Below are 6,147 nucleotides of genomic sequence, written 5' to 3'. Positions count from 1 at the left end.
CCCCGTGGACTGCAGCACACCAGTCTTCCCTGTCTTTCACCATCTCCCGGAGCTTGCTCAAACTCATCTCCATTGAGTCAGTGATGCCATCCAACCACCTTGCCCTCTGTCGTCCCCTTCTCCTCCTGCCTTCAATCTTTCCCAGCATCAGGGTCTTTTCTAACGAGTCAGCTCTTCCCATCAGGTGGCCAAAGTATTGGAGCTTCAGTCTCAGCATCAGTTCCTCTAATGAATATTCAGGACTGATTTCTTTTAGGACTGACCGGTTTAATCTCCTTGCAGTCCAAGGGACTTTCAAGAGTCTTCTCCAGCACCACAGTTCAAAAGCATCAATTCTTCAGCACTCAGCCTTCTTTATGGTCCAACTCTCATATCTGTACATGACTACTGGAAAAACCATAGCTTTGACTATACAGACTTTTGTCGGCAAAGGGATGTCTTTGCTTTTTAATATGCTGTCTAGGTTGGTCATAACTTTTCTTCCAAGGAGCAAGTGTCTTTTAATTTCATGGGTGTAGTCACTGTCCACAGTGCTTTTGGAGCCCAAGAAAATAAAGTCTGTCACAATTTCCATTGTTTCCACATCTATTTACCATGAAGTGAAGGGACTGGATGCCATGATCTTCGTTTTTTGAATGTTTAAGCCATTTTTTACTCTCCTCTTTTACCTTTATCAAGAGGCTCTTTAGTTCCTCTTTGCTTTCAGCTATTAGGGTGGTGTCATCTGCATATCTGAGGTTACTGATATTTCTCCCGGCAATCTTGATTCCAGATTGTGCTTCATCCAGCCCGGCGTTTAGCCTGATGCACTCTGCATGTAAGTTAAACAGCCTTGATGTGCTCCTTTCCCAATTATGAGCTAGTCTGTTGTTCCATGTCTGGTTCTAACTGTTGCTTCTTGACCTGTGTACAAGTTTCTCAGGAGTGAGGGAAGGTGGCCTGATATTCCCATCTCTTGAAGAATTTTCCACAGTTTGTTGTGATCCACACAGTCAGAAGCTTTAGCATAGTCAATGAAGCAGAAGTAGATGTTTTTCTGGAATCCTCTTGCTTTCTCTGTGATCTAGCAGATGTTGGCATTTTAATCTAGGTTCCTCTGTCTTTTCTAAATCCACCTTGTACATCTGGAAGTTCTTGGTTCACATACTGTTGAAGCCTAGCTTGGATTTTGAGTGTTACCTTGCTAGCATGTGAAATGAGTGCAATTGTGCAGTAATTTGAACATTGTTTGGCATTGCTTTTCTTTGGGATTGGAATGAAAACTGACCTTTTCCAGTTCTGTGACCACTGCTGAGTTTTCCAAATTTGCTGGCATATTGAGTGCAGCACTTTCACAGCATCATCTTTTAGGATTTGAAAGAGCTCAACTAGAATTGCATCACCTCCACTAGCTTTGTTCATAGTGATGCTTTCTAAGGCCCACTTGACTTCACATTCTGGCTCTAGGTGAGTGACCACACCATCATGGTTATCTGGGTCATGAAGATCTTTTTGTTTGTATAGTTCTTTGTATTCTTGCCACCTCTTCTTAATATCTTCTGCTTCTGTTAGGTCCATACCATTTCTGTCCTTTATTGAGCCCATCTTTGCATGAAATGTTCCCTTGGTATCTCTAATTTTCTTGAAGAGATCTCTAGTCTTTCCCATTCTATTGTTTTTCTCCATTTCTTTGCATTGATCACTGAGGAAGTCTTTCTTATCTCTCCTTGCTATTCTTTGAAACTATTCTTGCTGTTCTTTCTTCCTGTTTATACCCCCACAGAACCTAGCTGGCACGTGGTTGGTCCTCAGTAAATGTTTGTTGAAGGGCTGAATGCAGAGAAGGAGACAGTCTCCTTCACATTGCCTCTGCCTTCCTGACCCCCTTCGCCCCCCATCCTCACTGGGAAAGAAGGTGTCCCCATCGTGAGGAGCTGTAGGACAAGGGGCACACAGGCCATCAGGTTATTTGGTTTGAGGAAGTGTTATTGGGGGAAGGTGTGGGCTGGGGCTGTGCAGGGGTGGCCGGGGGAGTGGCCTTCTGAGACTGCAAAGAGGTGTATTTGGCCCTGACGTGCCAATGACGGGGAAATGGTAGGATGCCAGTGGAGGCACGTGGCAAGGTGGCCAAGAACCGGTGGCCCAGAGTCAACAGCTAACTAATGGAGGGGTTCAAATCTCCCCTCTATTGCTGACCAGGCGTGTGACCCTAGGCAAGGGTCTCTCCTTTCTGATCCTCCGCTGGCCCAGCTGTGCAGTGGGGTTAAGGAGACTGACTTTCCAGGCTTGTGGTGATCTCTTGGCATAGTGGTCGCACACACAATACTCCGTAAATGAAGTTCTTGTTCAGTCACGGACTACCGTTTGCAACTTCATGGACTGCAGCGTGCCAGCCTTCCCTGTCCTTCATCATCTCCCATAGTTTGCTCAAACTCATGTCCATTGAGTTGGTGAAGTTATCCAACCATCTCGTCCTCTGTTATCCCCTTCTCCTCCTGCTCTCAGTCTTTCCCAGCATCAGGGTCTTTTCCAATGAGTCGGCTCTTTGCATCAGGTGGCCAAAGTATTCAGCCTCAGCATCAATCATTCCAATGAATATTCAGGGTTGGTTTCCTTTGGGATTAACTAGTTGATCTCCTTGCAGTCCAAGGGACTCTCAAGAGTCGTCTTCGACACCACAGTTGAAAAGCGTCAATTCTTGGGCGCTCAGCTTCCTTTATGGTCCCGCTCTCACATCCGTATGGAGTGTGGGTAGCAGTCGTGGTGAGGCCCTGTGGGGCCTGGGCTGGGCTCCTGGGCCTGGCCTTCGGGCTGCACGCGCAGGAGGTTCTTCAGCCCTTACAAGTCCAGCTCCCTCGAGCCACTCGGTGTCCCAGGACCCTGGACACCTTCCTGGGAGAGGTGGCCCGAAGCCTGCCCCAAAGAGGCATTCACTCGGAAAGGAAGGAAATGGAAGGAGAGCTTCAGGCCAGGGTGAGTTGTGAAAGAAAGAAACCTGCATTGCTATTTTCATAATTATAGAAATAATGTGTGTTTGTTGTGGAACGTTTGGAGAAATTAGAAACATAGTATATATAGAGAAACTTAAATTGGCTTTGATCCCAGTGGTTACTGGATAAATCTTTAGTGTGTTTCCTTGTAATGTATCTGTGATTTCTGTATCTGCTCCCCCCCCCCAACCCCAGTAACATTTGGTGTGTGAACATTTTCATCCTGTGATTTCTAGGGGCTCCACAGAAGTCCACTTGTGGGTGAGAATTTAGAATTTGTGTGGTTCCTACTGTTTTGGATACTTTAGTGCTATAGTGCTTACTGGCAAGTGCCCTGGAGGAGGGGCTGAGTGTCCAAAGAGGGCTCCCCTTGAGGGGTGGGTGTCTGAGAGCCGACACGCTGGACAGTTCTGCTTCCCCCTTTCTAGAACAGCACACGCCAGTAGAAATAAACAAGCCCACATGTCATTAAAAATTTTCTAAGAGCCACATTTTAGAAAGTAAAAAGAAGTGAATCTGCATTTATAATATGTTTTATTTAACCCAAGAAAATATTTTTAGCCTGGAATCAATATAAAAATTGTAGGATATTTTATATTCTTTTTTTCACAAGATTTTTTTTTTTAATCTTCGAAGTCCACTGTATAGTTTACACTTACAGCACATCTCAGTTCAGACGCTGGAATCCCACTGGTGTAGTCGGTCTCAATTTAGAGGTCATGAGATATCCAGTTGAAAAAGCAGACTCACCTACCCAACTTGTCCCAGACATACTGAAGCATCTTCTGATAAATGAATTAAGTGTCAGTGTTTAAACTGTAAATTTAATTCTGATTCAACAAAATTTGAAATTCAGTTTCTCAGTCACTCTGGCCCCATCTCCAGTGCTCAGTAACTGTGAGACCAGTCAGGAGCCAGGACTGGCACTGGCCCAGGGTGGGGTGGGGGGTTGTGACAGGTCTTTTCAGGGGGGTGCTCTTAAGGCCGGGAGGATGCTGAGGGCCTCTGGCTATGCCTCACATTTGTCTGATAGGCTCAGGGGAGCCGTTGAAAGTTTAGGGGCTTGAAGTGACACCATGGTCATTAGGACATTTGGTGCCTGCCTTGAGGGTCAGGCTGAAGTGGGGAGAGTGGGAGCAGGCTGCAGATGCTCAGAGTTTGAGGAATGGAGGGGTGGGCGCTGGCCAGCACAGCCTGAAGCCCCTGGCGTGTGGGAAGGGACCCCAGACTCTGAATTAAAGCCTGAGATGATGGCAGAAGAGAGTCATAGGAGTCCTCACGTGCGACAGAGGCAGGATGGGCTTGGCGGAAAGTTGCCTTCCCAGCCACGGAGGGACAGCCGGAATTCCCAGGCTGGCTGGGGACCATGAACCCTCGGCCAAATGTCGACAGGAGACCAGAACCAGGGAGACAATTTGAATCAACCTTGTCTGAGCTTTTGGCCCAGGTGGGATGGGCAATACATGGAAAACAAAGATTTGACCACATATCTACCAGAATCTTCCAACTCTCTTATTTTTAAAAGTTCCCTGGGACTGGCGAGATGTAGTCCCTATGGAGATGGACTTTTCACTTATTTTTTTTTGTAACTTTGTTCCACTATGTAGTAATATGTTTATTGTGGAAAATTTGAAAAACACTAACAAATAGAAGGAAGCACCCCCCTCACCCAGCCCCCTGGCAGAACACACACACAGAGCATGCAGAGCCTTTCACTGTGAGCATTTCGGGGTTTTTATTTATTTTATTCGAGTAGAGTTGAATGACAATACAGTGTTAGTTTCTGCTGTACAGCAAAGTGATTCAGTTTTTTAATATACACACGTACATAGACACTCATTCTTTTTTGTATTCTTTTCTCTTTTGCTTCTCTGGTGGCTCAGCGGTAAAGAACCTCCTGCAATACAGGAGTTGCAGGAGACACAGGTTCAATCCCCTGAAGAAGGGCATGGCTCCAGTCTTCTTGCCTGGAGAATCCCATGGACAGAGGAGCCTGGCGGACTCTAGTCCAGGGGGTCACACAGAGTTGGACGTGACTGAGGCGACTTAGCACGCATGGTCCATCGCAGGATACTGCATACAGCTCCCTGTGGGATGCAGTAGGCCCGTGTTGTTTATCCATTCTCTATGTAGTGGTTGGCATCTGCCAACCCCGCACTCCCACCCTCCCCTTGGCAACCATAGCTCTGTTCTCTGTGGTGGTGAGTCTGTTTCGTAATCAGTGAGCATTTTAGCCATATCGTGCTAGTATTATTTTGGGCATCATTTTTTAAAATGCCTGTTGTCTTCATTTTTTCTACAGCCTTTTGCATTTTTTCTGTAACATTTTGTGATGAAAAATCTTTTTAAAAACCTTATTGAGGTTAATTATCATACACCATAAAATTCACCTATTCTAACGGTACAGTTCGTGATATTGAGTAAGTTTGCCAAGTTGGACAAGAGACGCGGAGAAACTTTAATCACACAGGAAAGATGAAGAGCTGTGTGGCAAGCAGTCATGTGCCCACCATCAAGTTCTACAATTACTATTTTGTTGTAATTACACTTTCATCATCTACTTTCTGTCTCTTCATTTATCAATTCAGTTGTTTTTAATATGGAATTTTTTATTGAGGTGAAATTCAATCACACACAGTTAATCACTTTAATGTGTACAATGTGCTCTTATTTGTTCTCAAGGTTGTATGACCATCAGCTCTCTCAGTTCAGTTCAGTCACTCAGTCGTGTCTGACTCTTTGCGACCCCATGGACTGCAGCACGCCAGGACTGCCTGTCCATCACCAACTCCCAGAGCTTCCTCAAACTCATGTCCATTGAGTCGGTGATGCCGTCCAACCATCTCATCCTCTGTCGTCCCCTTCTCCACCTGCCCTCAATCTTTCTAGTTTCAAAAATTCTCACCACCCCATAAAAGTGCTCTGTGCCCGTCCAGTAATCACTCCCCATTAACCCTGATCCTCTTCACTGGTAGCCAGATCGCTGTGTCTCTGTGCCATTAACCCTGAGCCTCTTCGCTGGTAGCCGGATCGCTGTGTCTCTCTGGATTTGCCAGTGCTAGGTGCATCAGGTGAAAGGAATAGCGTGCCTCTTGCATCTGGCTGCTTTCACCGAGCAGAATGTTTTTGAGGTTCGTCTAAGTTGTGGCATACATCAGGACTTCACTGCTTTTTATGG

The 6,147-nt window shown here is 45.9% G+C and overlaps 1 protein-coding gene across 1 annotated transcript in view; it reads left to right on the top strand.

Annotated features, from left to right (window-relative positions):
* The window catches only part of PAPLN (papilin, proteoglycan-like sulfated glycoprotein), a 36,316-nt gene that overhangs the window by 17,774 nt on the left and 12,395 nt on the right, over positions 1-6,147 (top strand). The window lies entirely within an intron of this gene.

This window comes from Bison bison, unplaced genomic scaffold (assembly GCF_000754665.1).
Source record: "Bison bison bison isolate TAMUID 2011002044 unplaced genomic scaffold, Bison_UMD1.0 scf7180017864368, whole genome shotgun sequence".
In the NCBI taxonomy this organism is placed as follows: Eukaryota; Metazoa; Chordata; class Mammalia; order Artiodactyla; family Bovidae; genus Bison; species Bison bison.
This window is presented reverse-complemented; position numbering and strand designations above follow the sequence as displayed.